The sequence below is a fragment of the Polypterus senegalus genome, chromosome 13 (genome assembly GCF_016835505.1).
Source record: "Polypterus senegalus isolate Bchr_013 chromosome 13, ASM1683550v1, whole genome shotgun sequence".
In the NCBI taxonomy this organism is placed as follows: domain Eukaryota; kingdom Metazoa; phylum Chordata; class Cladistia; order Polypteriformes; family Polypteridae; genus Polypterus; species Polypterus senegalus.
Genome location: NC_053166.1, coordinates 94,576,266 through 94,596,413, shown reverse-complemented (window position 1 = coordinate 94,596,413; position 20,148 = coordinate 94,576,266). Strand labels below are relative to the sequence as shown.

Genomic DNA, 20,148 nt, shown 5'->3' with positions numbered 1-20,148 from the left:
TTAAAAGAGCTGAAACTTTTCAGTTTAAGCAAAGGAGACTAAGAGGTGACATGATTGAAGTGTTTAAAATTATGAAGGGAATTAGTCCTGTGGATCAAGACTGTTATTTTAGAATGAGATCATTAGGGTAAATTGTGCATAAACATTGTAAGGTTTTTCTTCACAAAGAGGACTACACATATGTGGAATAAGTTACCAACTAGTGTGGTAGACAGTAGGACTTTAGGGGCTTTTGAAACTTGACTTGATGTTTTTTAGAAGAATTAAGTGGATAGGACTGGCAAGCTTTGTTGGTCTGAATAACCTGTTCTAATCTATAATGTTTAACATGGACCATTGGGTACACTGTCCATGCTTAATTATAAAAAAATATGAAATGAAAATAAGGTACACATGCAGAAAGGCCAATACCATCTAACCATAAATATGCAGGTAAACATTGTTAAATAGAAAAGTGGCAGATGGTGGATTGTTCAATACACTGAAGAGGTGCTGATTCTGTGTTTAATAGTTGAGACTGTGTAATCTAGATATTGAATATAATGGTACTGAACATAAGCTCTAGTGAGCGACAGACACATGAATACATTTTTACAAAGGCTGGCATAAAATGTTTGAGAACAACTATATGGTCATCTTCTGGAAGTTGGTAATGTCATGCAGGCTTATGTAAAGAAAAGAGTCTTATAGATGGAATGCAGAATGCTGAAGCAGACACAAAATCATTGTAAATCTTTTCAAATCACTTAGTGCATGGCTCAAGTCCATCCAGTTATTAAAGGGCTGTTAGTACATCCTGATTTTATAAAGAATTGTTCTGATTAAATCAGGAGGGATGACATTTGACTTGTACAGCAAAACTCACTCTCCACATCAAAGTGCAGCAAATTATAAAGAGAGCAATTCCTTAATAATGGGCGCTATTGTATTTCTCCAATCTGTCATATGGTCCTGAACATCCTGCCCACAAGCCAAGGTTGCACATAAAATTAATTGAAAAATAATAAAATGTTGAAAAGAGTAAAATGGGTGAGTTTTTAGATTTTAGACAAAAAGTCAAATAATTTGAAAAGGATAAAATGTCTCTTCAGAATATATCAGTCATCTCCCTTCATCTTCCACCTCCCATGAATATATACTCATGCTGTTTCAAAGTATTTATTACCCATTTGTGAGAGCCTGTAGATATGAGACATTTATAACCCTTATTGAAGTTTGCTATTTGTAGTAGTAGTGGTATTACCACATGTACAGGGTACAGTGAAATTCTGACCACCATGTAGCATGACTGGGAATTGTGACAAGTGTTCAGCGAAGAACATGTGTCCTATTTGTCGACAAGTACCCCTTTACCTTCTTTGTTGCTGTGAAGATAGATTCTATCACCCTTGTGACCCTGACAAAAATATAAAAGCACTCAAAATGTTTGGAGGAATGGACATGTGAAGGTTCAAGATGACTTTGTTTTTTCTTATTCCAGTACTTGGGGAAGCCTTTATGATCTAAATGTCCTTTTCTTACAGTATATGTTGGACTTTCTGTTTTTGGGTTTTCTGGGTAATTTTTTGAAATTAACCTCTCTTCTTCTCTCTCCTTCACCCTCCCACCCTGTTTTGCATGTTCCTTTCCCTTAAATGTTTGACTTTTGTATCTTAACAGATGAGGAACTGGTCAACAATCTTTTTCCAGTTTTTTTTTTTTAATAATATTCCACTAATTCCTGTGTTTCGGACATTTTCTTGGAAGCTGAGACCTGCAGTCAAATCTAAGAAGAGGAGGGAACATTATTTAATGCAGACTTGATTCAGCAGGATAAACAGTGTACTTTCTCATCTGTCTGTGGAACACAGATGTGACTATCACTTCTTCTTTTTCTTCCTTTTCTCAAATTTTGATTTGAGACTACATTATGGACCTCTAGACATACCTTCCTTTGATACAAAGAAGGGACACATAGGAGCAAATAGATTTAGCATCCAACTACTATGCTATTTTCTGACATGCTCTTTCTTTGTTGAATTTTTGCTTTGAATGTTTACTCAAAGAATGGACAAAAATGAAATGAGAAATGTCAAGGAGGGATAAGGAACAATGACACAAATAGAAGGGAAAAGAAGACGTACTGGAGCACTTTTTCTCTTCTTCCTTTTGGGTCTCTTATCCTTTTCTTTTTGGTTATATTCTAAGGTATCATTACTGAAAGAGGAAATGAAGAATAAATAATACAAAGCAATAGATTAAGATGAGACTAACCAGTGGTGATTGTCAACTAGCTGGTGAAATCCTGCTGAACAAAATTGAAGGGTTGCAGGTAGATGAAACTGAACAGCATCTTAGCAACTGAGGGAGGACCGGGGCCAGGCAAGAGAACATAACATTGTTGATTCCCATGTGTCTATTTTGTCTGTTTTTAAACGTGTGAAATGTTTGTCAAATTGTCTCTTCCTTGTTGTCCCTTTTTGAAGGCTTCAATAAAGTGTGGGTGTGGGGAGGAGGAAGGGAGGGAGCACCTCTTTCTGCAATCCATAGTCTTGCAGGTGAACCCAGGCAACATCTTAAGACACCCATGGACTAATAGTAATTACCTCACTCAAAAATGTCACTTATAAGTACCCTATTTTTAGGTATTAAAAAAAATCAACTGACTTCAACAAGTGTAGTGTAATGGTGAAAATAAGAGGGACTGAACCCTCTTTTGCACTCTGTGGAAGATATAAAGAGACGTTGTTTTTTGTTGAAATTAAAGTGTCCATTATAAGACAAGCAAAGCTAATATGGGGCACCCGGTAAGCAACCAAGCAGGGTTTTGACTTTTTAGTGTTTCTCAACAGCCAACTAACAAACCTGCTCGTGTACAGTATGCTTTCGGTGCATAAATCTCATACCATTGCCTTTGGCTTGTCTGTCCTTGGTGTTTCTTGTGATGCTGTCTCTCTCTCTCATTCACCTTTTTACACCTTGTTTTTCATCATTCAGGATGACATCAAGGCTTTTTGTCTCACTAGCTCACTAGGGACTTGCTTTTTTGAGGGGGGGTGGGTATTAATCCTCTCATAACTTCAGTTGCCTAAATTCTTGAAGGTTCTGGGCAGATTTGTTAAAAGTGGTCTGCAAAAATCCAGTCTTCCCAATTTGTAGACTTGACCAATACAAAGAATACTTTTTTAAGATCATGAGGCTGTGACAGTGGTCTCACAAACACTGAACTTAGTTAGCATCAGAGCTCTGGAATGAACCTTACCTGCAAGAAGACAACTTATGGCAACCACTTTTCGTATTTTTAACAAAGGATAGGGGAATTTTTTTGGTACTCTCTTACCTACACATACCAATTTAAGCTGATAATTGGTCATTCTAAAGAAAGCTTATATACCCAATAGATTGATCTGTAGAATAACTACCAATCTGACAATCCCTCCAGATGCAACGGCCGTAAAACTGTGAGATGTTTTTGTACTGATTGAAAATGCTTTGGCCTTCGCAGTGGAGTTTGGCAGCTTGTTTCCCTCTACATTGATCCAGAAATGAGTGGCCGTCAAGTCTTGATTCAACCGTTCAAGAGGAAAAGGCAACACGGTGCTGCAGACTTGAGAACACACACACGATTGAGGTGTCTGTTGTGTTGCATGTGATTATCTGGCATGACAGTGAAATTAACACAAGGATGTTTTCTCACTTTTACAACATTTGCAAAGTACAAAAGGGGGAAAATTTGTATAAATTCCAATAAAACATTCTGTCTGCTGTGTTTCTGTTTCACCATGTTTCACCAATTCCTTAATAAATTTCAGAATCAGGAAAAAATGATCACTGGTTCCTTCCTCAAAAATTTCACAGAGGAAGGATTGGGTTAAAAATGTAAAAAAAAGCACAGTATATGCAAGTTAATAGGCAATTCTGAGCCTATCTGGATAATCATCTGATTGAGGAGAAATGTAGAAAGACTATCAAAATTGTTTTTACTCCCACCCCAACTTATAGTATTTGAAAATGGACTGGCACAGCATTAAAAACAACTGTACATCTAAGATGAAGATAATAGCACCTTTCGTACATACAGTACATACAGGCCATCCTAGGAATTTACACGAAAACTACCAGGTCAGTGTTATTTATGAGCAAAGCTGGAACCAGCATTTTCCTATGTCAGCACCTTGTATGGTAATCATTACAAAGACATCAACTGATTTTAAATAAAAACAAAGACCACTGAATGAAGTGAAACTTTCCAGATTCTGTCACCTATCTATCTTTGTCAAGTGTAAAAGACTATTGACCAAATAAATGAGATTGTTTACGTATGTCATTCTGAAAGGTAAACCCAATTGTTAGCCTGGTAATCTTCTGTGAAAGGAGACAGAGTTCATTGAGGTACAAGTTTTTTTCATAATTATTACTCCCAACAATATTACACAGCATTCCATCCTTAAGGCGTGTGGACAATGTGTACCTTAATTGATGAATATTCTGTCAGCAACATTTTGCAGCTCAATATAGAAAAGTGAAACAAGACAGAAAATATTGAAAGAACATCAATATTTGGGCACTGTAAAGGAAGCTGGGTAATACATGCATCAATTTTTTAAGCCCACTGATCCAGAGCAACATCATGGGGGAGAAGCAAGCATTGCATACAAGGCAGCAACAATCTCTTAATACAGTGCAGGTCAATTCATAACCACTACAAGAATGCAGGTCACATGACTGGCATAGGACACAGCTGATTAAGCTATTCATTTCCACTAGGAATGTTTACAGATCAAGTTTTCTCAGTAGAAAGGTAAATATAAAGTATTAATAGTTCCACCACACACTAAATTCAGTGCTTATATCCTAATATGGGCTGCAGAATATCCTGCGCTGGATCAACAAGCTCTACCAACCTTCAGTTTGGCTAAATGAGCCCAGTTTACGGAAATGGCAAGGTCAAAGTGCCTAAAGACTTTTCTTGCTTCATTTGAAATTCAGTTCTGTTCTCAACTGCAAATGGAACAATCCTTTATGAAGAGTTAACAGGAGTCGATTGAAATGTGATCATTAATTATGATGGCCTGGGGCCTGTAATTATACAGGCTTAGAGAACTTCCAAATTCTGTAGAACTGATGAATTTGCAAAATAGTTGCAAGTACATTGTCATACACAATGTTTAAACCAAAAGCATGTTATTATTTTAAACAGAAAAAATAGGCAGGAATGGAGATTCAATCTTGAAATGATTGCTCTGTACTTATCAACATTTTTTGCATGTTCTTTTTTCTCTCAATGCACACTGATGGTTATCTGTTCAGGAACTGTTAAGTGCATCACAATAAACTGAAGCTACCTCCTATAGAATCTTTTATATATATTAGAAGATAAAGGTCCTGCTTTCACGAACAATCTTATGTACTAGTCTGAAAATGAAGGAGAAGATCTTGTTTGGAACAAGACTGCAATGCCACAGTAAAGTTAACTGATCTCTAGAGATCACGCCCAAGATTAATGTTCCTGACAGGCAATCAGTGCAAAAGGACAATGCAAAGTCATTCTAGCTAAAATAAAACTAAAATCAAAAGGCAGATATATGGTGGAAATGGAAATAGACAAGTGAACCAAGCAAATGATTTAAGAGTGAAGGAGAGCAAGAAAAGCGTAAAGGGGGAGTGGATAAAAATTTATACGAGTGATGCAACCTCTGTTGGGTCTAAGACAATGGACAATTGGTGTGTTATTCTTCTTGTTGCAAGGCTGGCCATCATAAGGCAAATACTCATCATTTCTTCCATCTTTTTCATACCGCCTTTCCTCCTTGGCTATGGACTGCTTAAACTGATATGATTTCAGCAGCAGTCATGCCTTCATCAGTTGTTTCTTCTATTTCTCACTCCATTTTATAATCTCTCTCTTTCACACACACATTCTGTCTGCTTTCCCTTTCTAACACATATTACCAATGTACTTCCTTGTTTTTTCTGCAGTTCGCTGAGCTGAGAGAAATTACCTTCATTCCAAGCAAGCCTCTACAGCGAGTAACAGTTTCCATGGAAACATAGGCCACCCTCCTCCTCCCACTCCTCCCTCCTCATGCTGTCTCTGTACCAACAAATAAATCATAATTATCCCCTATGTCCTTCCCCTCTCTTTGTGTATGCAGTGTGGCAGTACACACAAGCCTGCATTATATAATGTCTCCTGCCTATGAAGATCGCCATCTTCTTTGGAGATGTCTCTCATGCTTCATTTGACTGTCAGTTTACCAAGCTCAATCCCATCTGACAATCTTGTGCACCCAATACCATTTTTTGAATCACTAGGATTTTATTTAGATTTGTCATTTGCTGCTTCCCCTCTAACATTCATTCTCATGTTTTCTTAAACTCCTTCAATTCTCTTGATGTAGCCTAATATGACAGAATGGACAGAAATGGTTGTGACAAATTACAAGATTCAGCCTTCTCTAATTTTGTATGTCTTATAAGCTTGTTTATAGTGTTTATCTGGTAACCAAAAAACGTTTATTCTGTTTTATACTTGCTGCTTGATAAATTATTAACTAAATGAAATATATGCAATATGCTACTTTTCCCACTACCGATTCCTGATTCTCAACATCATGACATTTTTTCAGCTGAAATCCTTAAAAGAAGAAGAGCAGCCCTTCAGGTTTTTATTGAATAGTGCAATGTGTGGCCTTGTCCATGTTTTCCAGGGTGGTCTCAGATAGAGCAGTATTTTTAAACAAGAGGTATTTATTTTCAGGTCTGATGAGAAAAAGACATAAAAGAACAGTCAGCCCACTGTGCGGTTATCACATGTACTATGTATCCTATCTATAATACAATTTGGTTTGGTTTTTTATGCAATAAATTTCAATTTTCAAGATCAAACTGTGATACACACATGCAAATAAGCCATAGTTGAAAAGATATTTAATTTAAATACAAAAACACAAAGCAGTGTGTTCTTACAAATATACTGTAATGATTTTGGGAGAAGAGGAATAGACTATTCCTCACACAATATTGACAGTGGGTGGTTCTTTACTGAACCGTAGGTTATTCAGTCGCACCTCCAATGTGTCTCATGCCTCTCCTTCAGTGAGACTCTGCTCCTACCTTCAACCTGACTTTGCTCTTTTCTGCCGTATCCACCGCCTGTGACAATTTAGGAGATTGCAACAGGACTGAGGCAGTCTTCTTTCCTGACTGCAGATACATGAGCCAATCCAAAGGAGGGTTTCTCTTGAGATTCCCCAAAACCCTCACACAAGTAGATTTTAACAGTTCAGAAGAGACTCTTAAGTGCTTCTCCAGATGGCTCGATCCTCATTGAGAGTCCATGGACACTAGAGTAATGTGTCTTTCTCTTTTCTGGCCTGTAAGTATTACACTATATACTGTAATACTGAATTACCAAAAAGTTTTAAGTATTAACTTGAAAAACTGCATTCTATGACACTTTATAAGTAGACAAAGATTTGCCCTCATTTCCTAAAACAGGTGAATTGTATGTTTCTGTTATTTGTGATTTTTTTTTTTGTGTCTCTTGTTTCAAAACCAGGTGCATGTGTTTTTAGGGATTCATTGTAATTTTGTCAACATATACTGGGTCTAGTTAATGGGCTGTGGAATTTCATCTTGGTAGGAGATCTGGCTGATCTTCGACATCAGGCACAGAAGAAAATGTTGCTACTCAAAAGCAAATTATAATGGAGAGTAACAAAGCGATAGTGCATGGTGTAGTTGATACGTATAGGTATGGGTCAGTTGAAATAATTCTTCAGGAACAATTAAACATGGGCAAGGTCTGTGCATGCTGTGCGACCAGAATGTTGGCTCCTGAAATGATGCACTGTATCCAGTGTTCCAAGGAGAATTTCTAGCTAATAATTTCAGGCTGGGAGTAATTTAAAAACTTTCATAACTGGAGATGAAATGTGAATACATCAGTATAACCCAGAGTCCGAATAACAAATGAAGCAAAGGAAGCATTGCAATTTTGCAACATAAAAAAACAATTCCAGGTAATAGTACTGGAAAGATCAAATGCACAATGTTTTTATGATACTGAAAGTGTATTCCATCTCGACTACATTCTCTAATAAGGTCCACATAACTGGTTAATATTACAGTCATTTGCTTTGGTATTTGTGGTGGGGAAAAGTGGCAATGAAAGCTGCTGACTGAGTTCTCTTTCAAGGCAATGCCATGAGGTTCACCTCCATGGTTTGCAAAGGTTATTCTATGAAACTAAATTCAAAGAGGTATTACATCCAGGAGGCAGTCACACTTTCCAACTTTACAAACACGTGACTACCAGCTGTTGATCAATCCGTAGAGCTACCTCCATAGAACACACTGTACTGTTATGTGAGCAAGAGTGGTTACACAAGCAACACATAATTGGAGGGGCATGGAAAGTCTTTTAATTACAATAAATATATTAATGTGTCTAAAGATTTTGTTAAAAAATAATACTTGTTCAGTTTTACTGGTACTGTATTTCTATTTCTGGTATTTTTTATCACACCTCCTCTGTGTACAGTATGTTATTTACGAATTTATTATTATTTGCTTATTTTGGCTGAACCCCTTATCCAAGGAGACTTATGACATTTGAGATACAATTGGCATTTGTTTGTGTTTTTTCCAATGGAAACATTGGCAAGAGAAGTGATTTGCTCATGGTCAGATAGTGATAGTATCAGGATTTAATCACACAATCTCAGGCCATGTATATATATATATATATATATATATATATATATATATATATATATATATATATATATATCTTTCTCTCTCTCTCTCTCTCTCTCTATATATATATATATATATACAGTATATATACAACGTGTAATTATTGCGTTAACGCATTAATTAATAAACGCCTCCACTCCCAGGTCCCTATCCCAGCATTTTCTCTTTTCCATTCTTCCAACCCAGCAGCTTCTGATATATTGCACTTAATATGTGGTTTAGCAGCATCCCTGTTATATTTCTCCAAAATTTTAATTTCACCTGTCCCTTCCAGGAGCATCTCTTCATCAGTGTACATTGACAACATGAACTGATGGATGATATTCAAAACATTTATTTTCACTGAGGATCACTCAGGGTATACAGTTTTAATTTAGCCACTTTCTTTCCCAATGTAGCTTAGGGCTCAACCAGAGTTATTGCCCTGGCTTAAGTTTGACTGTTTATTTAGTCATTTTGTTATTATAAAATTATAAATTTGAATGATATGTTACTCATTACCTGCTTGTTTTGTTCTGTATGTATTATGTTGCCTTCAGGATGCACAGGTTGGAGGCCTCCCTGGAAGGGTTGAGTTGCTCTTGGCCACAGCGTGGGTGGATCTAGTTGTCGTTGTCCATGTTAGAACAAATGAAATACACAAGGGTAGTCTGTCAGTTTTACGATCCAAATTGAAAGACTTATTTGCCAGACTGAGGGACAGAACTGACAAGGTAGTCTTCTGTAAAATTCTGCCTATGCCACGCACCAGTCTGGGTGAGATGAAGAGATTAAAAGGCTAATCGCCTGGCTCAAATATTGATGTAGTGTAGAAAGGTAACAGTTTATGGGGCATTGGAACTCCTTTTGGAACTGATGGGCCCTGTTCCACCATGACGGGTTACATTTGAGCCAGGGGGGCACCAATGTATTGGGGAGGCATACAGTATAAGTCAGTTAGGCGAGGATTGTTTAAACTAGAGTATGGGTGGGGGCAGGAAGTTTAGGACAGGCCAGTTTTAAAACTGTACATGAAGGAGCAAACAATAGTGTAAAACTAAAATGTATGATAATATAAATTCTAACCCAATATTTAAATGCAAAAGTAAAAGGAGTAACACATTAAAAATAGTTTGCCTTAATGCTAGAAGTATCAAAAATTAAACAAGTGAGTTGTATGTAGTGGAGCATAATGATGATATTATAGCAAAAACAGAAACCTGGATAAATAACAAAGAAGGAGATGAGTATAACATAGAGAGATACACATTTAAGAAGAATAGACAGAACAAAAAAGGAGCTGGGGTTGTTTATGTCAAACAGAATTTAAACATAAATCCCCTTCAGTTGGACGATGAGCCCCATCTTAGTGAGGACATTTGGCTTCATCTGAGAGGCCTTATTTTAGAAGTGTGCTGTAGACTGCCCAATGTAGACAGTAAATGCACATCTTTTTAGTAATATAAAAGGACAGGTTTACAGGAGGTATATTATAGTCATGAGGAACTTTATCTACCTGAATATTAACTGAGATAACTTTGTAAATATCGGAGCATAACATTAGGAGTTTTTATAAGTATTCAGTGACTGTATTTTAATGCAGTACATTAAAGCACTAACATGAGGGGAAGCATGTCTGAATTTTAGCATTTTAAAATAATCAAAATAGAATTGTGGGTGTAGATGTGATTGAACAATTAGCATCAAGTGACCCATATCTGTTCCAGAAGAAATATTGATCAGTCTTGAAGACTCAGATAGTATATCTACAATATATAAAAACATTTTAAAGTCCCTTCCTTTCAAAGATCCCAGAGTACTGTGGGAAAAGGATCTCTTACTCAGAATTTCAGAAAAGGAGTGGAAGGTAGCCACACACAGAGTTCAGTCTAGCTCCATATGCACAACGCATGCAATTATTCAACCTAAAATCTTTTATCAAGCCTATTTATCTCATTTAAAATTGTCCAAAATGCATCCAGAGAAAGATTCAACCTGTGAACTTTGCAATCTAGCTATGGTCTACATGTTTTGGGAGTTCACCAAATTAACATCGCTTTGGACAAAAATCTTTGAATGCCTATCAGAGTGCCTTGGTGTCACAATCATTCCTAACCCTTTAGCAGCCATGTTTGATATACTCCCAGATGGGCTTAAAGTGGAGAACAACAAACAAACTGTAATTGCCTTTACCTCACTTCTAGCACATAAAATTGCTCAGTTGGAAGAATTTCCCCTCTTCTCTTTTAATTGATGTTCTATACTATTTGAAATTGGAAAAAATCTAATTCTCATTTAGAGGATCTGTTCAAAGCTTTTTTTAAATATGGCAGGATATTACAAACATTTTAGAATAAGCTCCTATATCAGGGAAAAGCATACTCTTACTTTCTCGCTGCTTTTAAAGATTTGCTCTGGTTGTTGGCTCTCCTATCTTTCTCTGGCGGGATGTTGAATTTGGTTTGTTAAGTTTGACTTCATTGTATGGAATACTTGCTTTAAATTAAAATCAATAAAAAAGGATCATGTTTAATATCCTACTCTTGGTTTACTGTAATAGGACTGTACTATCATTTGTTATCTGCTTCTCTATGAGTACTGTTCCCTGTGTTTATTCTTTTGGGACTGTTAAAGATTTCAATAAGTTTATAGTATTTTGACTGTATTGCCAATAGATATATCTACTGTAATCCTTCTACACTGCTGCTGGGGGGCTTATTTTGTTTTGGATGTGCTCTCGAGATATGTTGGAGGACTGGGACTTTGTGAAGTGTGATCTAGCCGCACGTGTGGAGGCAAAATGGGGGGCTGAGGTACGAGAGAAAGAGAGCAAGCTATTTCTAATTTACCCCCCCCAACAATAGGCTTCATGACAATATTGGAAATTAAGTCACTCAGTCAGTCAATCAGTCATTTTCCAACCCGCTATTTCCTATCACAGGGTCACGGGGGTCTGCTGGAGCCAATCCCAGCCAACAGAGGATGCAAGGCAGAAACAAATCCTGGGCAGGGCACCAATCCATCGCAGGGCACACACACACACACACACCCACACACCAAGCACAATTTAGGATCGGCAATGCACCAAACCTGCATGTCTTTGGACTGTGGGAGGAAACCGGAGCACCTGGAGGAAACCCACTGTGGTGAGTGGCTGGGGATGGTACCCAGCCGGGATGCCCAGGAGGACTTATGCCTCCTTCAAACCACAAGGTGGCGACCACCCTGGTGGCTTTGGGGACCCGTGGTCACCACCAGGGGGCGCCCCAATGCTTGAAGAGCCTGGCCCTCAGTATTTCCGCCACACCCGGAAGTGCTGGGGGGAAGACCACCACACTGAGGAATGCCGGCAGAAGCTAATCGGGAGGCACTTGGAGCACGTCCGTGTGTGGGTAAAAGGGGCCGCCTCCCTCCATTTGAGGGCTTAAATCGGGAGAGTAGAAGGACGGAGCTCGGAAGGAGAGGATAGGAGGCGGCAGGAAGAAAGACATCATTTTGGTAGGGGCCTAGACTTTGTGGGAGTTTTGGGGTTGTGTGTCACTTTATTTTTAAATATGTACAATAAACGTGTGTTCGTGTTTGAACCATCGGTGTCCGCCTGTCTGTGTCCAGGCCAGCCTCTACACCACACAGACACGGGGAGAACATGCAAACTCCACACAGGGAGGACACAGGAAGCTAACCTTGGTCTTCACTGCGAGGCAGCAGCACTACCATTGTGCCACCTTTGGAAATTAAGGTTAAAGCTATTTTATGGAATAATGTACTACCTTAATTTAAGACTACAAAATGTCAACAAACGTTCAGAAGCAATGTCTCTATGACCAAATAGTGAACTTTGTGAGCTGGAATGTCAAAGGTCTCAATCACTAATTAACGAGAAAGGAAGTATTTTCTCACCTAACAGGTCTAAATGGCAAGATAGTATTTTACCCGAGACCCACTTATTAAGCAAGGATCAGTTTCGGTTGCAAAGAGAATGGACTAGCCAGATATTACATTCCAGCTGTACAAGGAAAACTAGAGGTGTGGGAATCTTAGTTTCTGAATCTGAAGGAAGATATGTGATTGTTAAGGGTAATTTATTTAATTTTAAGGTGATTTTGATAAATATCTACTCACCCAATGCGGATGATAGAGACTTCATCCATAACGTATTTGTTTTTAAAATATGGAGCGATATAAAAACAATTTGAAAGTCCCGTTCTTTCAAAGATCCCAGAGTACAGGGGGAAAAGGATCTCTTACTCAACATTTCAGAATAGAAGTGGAAGTCAGCCTTGCACAAAATTCATTCTAGCTCCATATGTGCAAAGTATACAATTATTCAACTTAAAATCTTTTATCGAGCACATCTTTCACATTTAAAATTGTCCAAAATATTCCAATGGCAACTTGCAAACACTGCAATCAAGCTCCGTTCTTATTGGTCCATATGTTTTGGGCATGCACCAAATTAACATCATTCTCGATCAAAATTTTTAAATGCCTATCAGACAGCCTTGGTGTCACAATCACTCTTAATCCATTAACAGCTTTGTTTGGTGTACTCCCAAAGTGGAGGAATTAAAGTGGAGAAGAACAAACAAACTGTAATTGGCTTTACTTCACTACTAGCACATAGACTTATCTTGTACAACTGGAAGAATCTTAGCCCACCTATTTTAAGTCAGTGGGTAACTGATGTTATATACTATTTGAAATTGAAAAAAATTAAACTCTAACTTAGTGGATCTGTTCAAAACTTTAAAACTTGGCAGGATCTAATCATTTATATTTTAGAACAAGCTTTTATATTGGGGAAAAAGCATACTCCTCCATCTTTTCTACTCTTACTCTGGCTGTTGGCCTTCCTCTGTTTCTCTTTGGGTGGGGGTTGAACTGAATTAAATTTGTTAAGTTTGACTTGTTTGTATGGTTTTAATAAATTTAATAAAAAAAATAAAAATAAAAATGTTTTACATATAATGCAGGACAGGTACATACCTAAATTTGGAATTAGTAGGAAATTAAAAAAAAACTGCAGTGAGTTTAATAAAGAGTTGAAAAAGAAGCTATAAAGGAAAAAACTGTATAAGGTTTATAAGATTAGTATCTGCAATATGAATCATAGGGCATATGAGAATATGAGGGCAACCACTAAGAAGGATATTAGGAAGGCTAAAAGTCAATTAGAGAGGAATATAGCATCGAAAGTGAAAGACGACCCAAAGAGATTCTTTCAATACTTTAGTAGTAAAAGAGCAGTCAAGGAGTAGGTGAAGTGCATCAGGAATAGTAAAGGTGAATTAAAAGACAGTGAAATAGCAGATGCCCTAAACTCACATTTTTCTAAGATCTTTATATGTGAGGAAGTAGATAACCTAATAATAATAATAGTTGTAAAAGGGAATACAAATTGTAGAAGAAGTACTGCTTAGATTAAATAAGATGAAATAAAACAAATTATGAAGATCAGATAATATTTACCCTTGAGTTCATAACAAGATTAGTGAGAACATATTTAAACCTTTGACACATATTTTTAGGAAGTTATTGTGCACTTGAGAGATTCTGAAGGACTGGAAAATGGCAAATATCATCCCATTATATAAAACGGGTGACCAGGCAGATCCAAGAAACTATAGGCCAGTAAGCTTAACATGCATAAGGGGAAGATTAATGGAAGGAATTATTAAGGATAAGATTGAGCAACACCTTTCATGGACAGGAGTTATTAGGAACAGTCAGCATGAATTCAGAAGAGGGAGGTCATGTTTTACTAACATGCAGGAATTCTGTGAGGAGGCAGCAAAAGGATATGATCAAAGTGAAGCATATGATATTATTTATCTTGACTTACAGAAAGCATTTGATAAAATGCTACATGAGAGGTTGGGCATCAAGTCCATATTTTTAATATATATAAATGATTTGGATAGGAATATAAGTAACAAGCTGGTTAAGTTTGTAGATGATACCAAGATAGATGGATTAGCAGATAATTTGGAATCCATTATATCATTACAGAAGGACTTAAACAGCATACAGGCTTGTACAGATTTGTGGCAGATGAAATTTAATGTCAGTAAATGTAAAGTATTACACATAGGGAGTAAAAGTGTTAGGTTTGAATACACAATGGGCGGTTGGAGAATCACCTTATGAGAAGGATTTAGGAGTCATAGTGAACTTTAAGCTATCAACTTCCCAACAGTGTTAAGAAGGCAAATAGAATGTGAGGTTATATACCACGATGTTTCCAGCACAAGTAAAAGAAGGTTATGCTCAAGCATTATAATACACTGGTGAGGCCTCATCTGGGGTATTGTATGCAATTTTGGTCTCCAGGCTACAAAAAGGACATAGTTGCACTAGAAAAGGTCCAGTGAAGAGCAACTAAGTTGATTCCAGGACTACAAGGGTTGAATCATAAGGAAAGATTAAAAGAGCCAAGCCTATACAGTTTAAGCAAAAGAAGATTAAGAGGTGACATGATTTAAGTGTTTAAAATTATAAAGGGACATTACAGTGGTAGTGTGGTAGACAGTTAGAATTTAGGGACTTTCAAAACTCGACTTGATGTTTTTTGGAAGAAATAAGTGAATAGGACTAGACAGCTTTGTTGGGCTGAATGGCCTATTCTCATCTAGATTTTTCTAATGTTCTAATGTTCCAGGGCTACAGGTGATAAAGAATAAAGAAAGATTAAAAGAGATGAGCCTTTTCAGTTTAAGCAAAAGAAGATTAATAGGTGACATGACTGCTTAAAATTATAAAGGGAATTCGTACAGTGTATCAATGCTGTTATTTTTAAATAAGTTCATCAAGAACATGGGAACACATTGGGAAACTTGTTAAGGATAAATTTTGCACAAACATTTGGAAATTTTCGAAACTCAGAGAACCCTTGATGCATGGAATAAGCTACTAAGTAGTGTGATAGACTGTAGAACTTTAGGGACCTTTAAAAATAGACTTGATGTTTCTTTAGAAGAATTACAGTAGTTTTTGAATTCCTTAAATACTAAATTCCACAGTTAGTGAAACTTTACACTCAAGAAGCAAAACATCAGCCTAGATTTGCATAACTATAAGCACATTGTCGGCCTTACACTTTTTGCAAAACAGTACACAAAGTGATTTGAAAAATACTAAACACACTTGCATATATTAGACACAGAAACATATCATGATGTCACTTCCTTAATATTGCAAAGCACTGGCTTTCAAATGACCACACCTATGAACCAATTGGTTAAACACAACCACCTTGTGTGCAAACACCTATGGGCTTAATTATAGACACACCAATATAATAAATTGCCCAATAAAAAATTAGTTAAACTGTCTTCCACAAAAATGCAACACATCAGAGGAAGAGGGAAAGTAAGGATGAGAGGGGTGGAAGAGAAGGAGGAGGAGAAGGAGGTGAGGAAGAGGCCAAAGCTGAGGTAGAGTCCAAGGTAGAGGACGACCTGGAAGAGGGGGAAGACATGCACAAAGAAGAAGAGGGCTGAAATTATCAAATTAAATTTGTGTTACACTAGTTGATAAACCACGGGCTAACATTGAGGGGGGCTGGACTGCGAGAGCCACACAGTGGTATCAGTAATTTGGACATTTCGTAAAGAACAAAGATGTAAAGCATGTCTTTTGTCTACAACAAATCAGTGGATTACTGTATGTACTACATCAGCACTTTTTGGAACCCATTCCTGTGACATTTTACTTTAGGCCAGCGTTTCTCAACCTTTAAGTATTTGCGACCCAAGTTTTCATAACAGTTTTAATCACTCCCCCCTAAGGTTTTTTTTTGAAAGGAGCCCACTACAGGTAATACCAATTTGTTCTTTTTTAATTAATGATATATCATAGATGCATATTTTATTATACCTACTTAAATTTTATCGACATTTATCTAACTCTACAGTATATTTATTTTTCTAGTATCAGAATGTAGTTTAAGTTAATTTGTTTTGGTTTCAATAGATGTATTTTTCATATTTTCAATTCTTGTTTTCTTTTTCTCACATCTTCACATACCCCGTTTTGTTACTTTGCACCCACGCCCCAGTTTGAAAACCACTGCTCTAGACAAAATGTATTTTGCTTGGTCTACATATTGTGGAATTGAGGGTTGAGAACACCAAGGAGGAAGTAGCCCGATATTCACGCAAGAAAAAAAGAGAGCAATAATAAACATGGTTTAGGCCAATAATGTAATACAGTTTTTCTGAATTGCTACAACACTAAACCAAATGTCCAAAAGTTACATACAACTAATATTGTTTTCATCATTAACATGCTACCACTCAAAACTGAGCACACATTTGTCAAATCTGTGATGGGTGAAACCCAATCTATATACAGGTTATAGCAGGTCAAATGCAAGTGGCATGAGTGAGTTCAACACAAATTCAACAATGGAGTGCCACAACAGAGAAACAGGAAGAGGAGTGTGTGTGTCACAGTTGGTGGACAAGGAGGAAGACCAAAAAGAAGAGCTATAATTTCAAATGAAATTAGAACAACTATCATAGATCATGGTGTGGTTCATGGTATGACTATGACTATGAGGGAAGCAGGGCAATGTGTGCAACCAAATTTAAGCAGGTTCTCAGTGGTCTCCATAGTCAGGACCTTCAGAGAAGAAAACAGGTAAAATTTACTTTTGTCTCTGAAAGTTGCACTATGAATTCAATCTCAGTAAATCACTCCACCAAACTTAATAGAGTAGAGAAAATTTACAATAAAGCATTTATACTTCCAACAAAATAATGTTTTTGTACAATTGAAAGACAGACACATGAGAGTAAAAGTACATATATGTTCTCATAGGAGGCACTTATTTTTGAGATGATCCATTCGACTGTGTGAAATACAACATAGGATTATTGAAGACAACATGCATTTTGAGGGAATAAATAGTGAGAGTCTGTCAACAACTGACTGTGTCCTGCAACGCAAGTAGAAAAGGATGACATAAGCCTACAGGGTACCATTTAAGCAAAACTCTGAAAGAGTGAAAGAGCAATGATATTATAGTTTTCCCATTGCTTGAACACTATAGACACATGCTTAAACCAAAGTAACATAACTTGAAGTTGTTGTTACTATACCTTAAACAAAGTGTAACCATACCTTAAACAAAAGTGCTGCTTTGCACTTTAGTTGCAATTCTGCAACACACTCCTTTCTACAATACACTTGCTCCTGTACACTACACACTATTTCATACATAAGAAACTTCATTCAAAAATGAAATCTCAGGGTACCATTGGGAAAACACATCTATTCAAAATATAAAACACATTGGGTAATTGAAAATACTTAGACACACATCTGAAAATACTTACTTACAAAACGGAACAACAATCAGCCAGCTAAAAAAGACCTCACTTAAGCCATTTTGAGAACTTTGCAAGCATGGAAGCAGGAAGAGCTAGAGGCAGAGGTAGAGGAAAAGGAGGACAGAGAAAAAGAGGAGGACGAGGTCAAAGAGGCCATGCAAGGACCATTATTTCTGATGATATAAGAGCAACTTTGATGGACCATCTCATAAACCATGGCCTGACTATGAGGGAAGCTGGGCAGAGAGTCCATCCTAATCTAAGCTGTTTTACAGTTTCATCCATAATACGGACATTCCGACTGGAAAACAGGTATGTCTTCAACTCTCTTCTCTGACTGTATCTAGAGTATTTACAGTACTTTTACAGTATGGTACATTGCCATATCACATGTACTGTATTTCAGGGTGGCTAATGCTCCTTTTCGAACAAAAGTGGTAGTACAGTACTATAAAAAAGAAGCAAACCAATAACAATTTGTTGTTGCATTTTTCTACAGAATGGCTAGAAGACCTACTGGGGATGAACACCAACGCCTTTTCACCTAAAAGCAGGAACTTGCCATTGTGAACCTAGTCAGAGCACACAATGCAATCCGTCTCCATTAGCTACAGCAACAAATACTTGAAGATAGACAGGTATTCAACAACATAAATCGAGTAAGCATTACCACTATCAGACGCATCTTGGTAAAGCACAACATGGCCATGAAACAACTGTACAGGAGAGGAACAGTGTCAGGGTCAAAGGACTTCGACATGAATATGTACCAGTAAGTGTTACAGTCCTTTACATTTACAATACAGAATGGGTGCAGTCCAGTAACAGCTGAATATGTACCATTGGATCAATGCCACATAGATATAGTCAGAAAGCTACCTGTGTGGTGGGGTGGGGCGGTTCTGTATGTGTAGTAGTGTAGTTGTGTGTTTTGAGTAATGCCATCCACAATATGTATTTTTTGTTGCAGAGAATCTTGGACATGGATGGAGCTGCTCAGCCTCGTTAATTTATTTACATTGACGAGGCTGGATTCAACCTTAGCAAAAGTAGATGACGGGGACGTAATATACTTGGCCAAAGGGCGATTGTGCATGTCTCGGGGCAGCGCGGGGGAAATATCACATTGTGTGCCGCAATAAGCCTCCGAGGGCTGCTGCACCATCATTCCATGCTGGATCCCTATAATGTGCAACACATAATCACATTTCTAGATGCACTTCATGATGTGCTTGTACAGGACACACGAGAGCTGCCCAGGTTTGTTGTTGTCTGGGATAATGTCAGTTTCCATCGGGTTGCTATTGTCTGGAACTGGTTCACCAACCATGATCAATTTGAAGTTGTGTATTTGCCCCTTACTCGCCAATTCTCAACCCTATAGAAGAGTTTTTTTCCGCTTGGAGATGGCGCGTATATGACCGCCATCCACATGCCAGCATGCCTCTTCTGCAGGTAAAGGAACAGGCCTGCGGAGACATTGAGGTAAGGTCAATCCATGGATGCATTTGGCACACAAGGGGATATTTTCCCCGATGCTTAGCGAGAGAAGACATTGCTTGTGATGTTGATGAGATCCTGTGGCCAGACCCCAACAGACGGCAGTATCCATAAGGCCACTTACGCACAATTATGTTTTTCTGTGTTTACAGTAGTGTATTGTTTGTTTTATTTTTGCTTTAACTGAATTTACTGTACTGTAAAGTACATGACTGTAATGTACAGTATTTAGTATTTCATTTTTTGGGTGTTGTGAAAACGTGCCTTCTGTGGAATTGAATAAAAAAAGTGCAAAAAAAAGCCCGCAGTGTTTTATGTAAAGTAGACTGGTGTGTTGCTGCTGATTTGAAAGTGTATTCATATGATGCAAGTGGGTATCATTATGTCATTAGAATGACATTTTGACAAAGTATTGTTAGGTTTTGATGGCAGAGTTTCAATTTGACATAGATGTGAATGGTTTATTTCCCAGTGTTGTTTCTTATTTCCTTATGTGTAGAGTTTTCACATGATAAGCCAAGTTTTGCAAAACTGTAATATGTGCAAGTAAGTAAAATTTTACAGTAAACTCTGTACTAAAGACATAAAATGCATCTTA

The 20,148-nt window shown here is 37.4% G+C and overlaps 1 protein-coding gene across 8 annotated transcripts in view; it reads left to right on the top strand.

Annotated features, from left to right (window-relative positions):
- The window catches only part of syt3 (synaptotagmin III), a 155,905-nt gene extending 136,221 nt beyond the window's left edge, over positions 1-19,684 (top strand). For 7 of the 8 annotated variants that reach the window (XM_039774764.1, XM_039774761.1, XM_039774763.1 and 4 more), the window contains one exon: positions 1,660-3,748. The gene's annotated coding sequence lies outside the window, so the exon portion shown is untranslated. Of the gene's footprint in view, positions 1-1,659; positions 3,749-18,549 lie in introns of those variants that run through there. The other variant, XM_039774765.1, reaches the window with a different exon arrangement.
- The last annotated feature ends 464 nt before the right edge of the window (positions 19,685-20,148 follow it).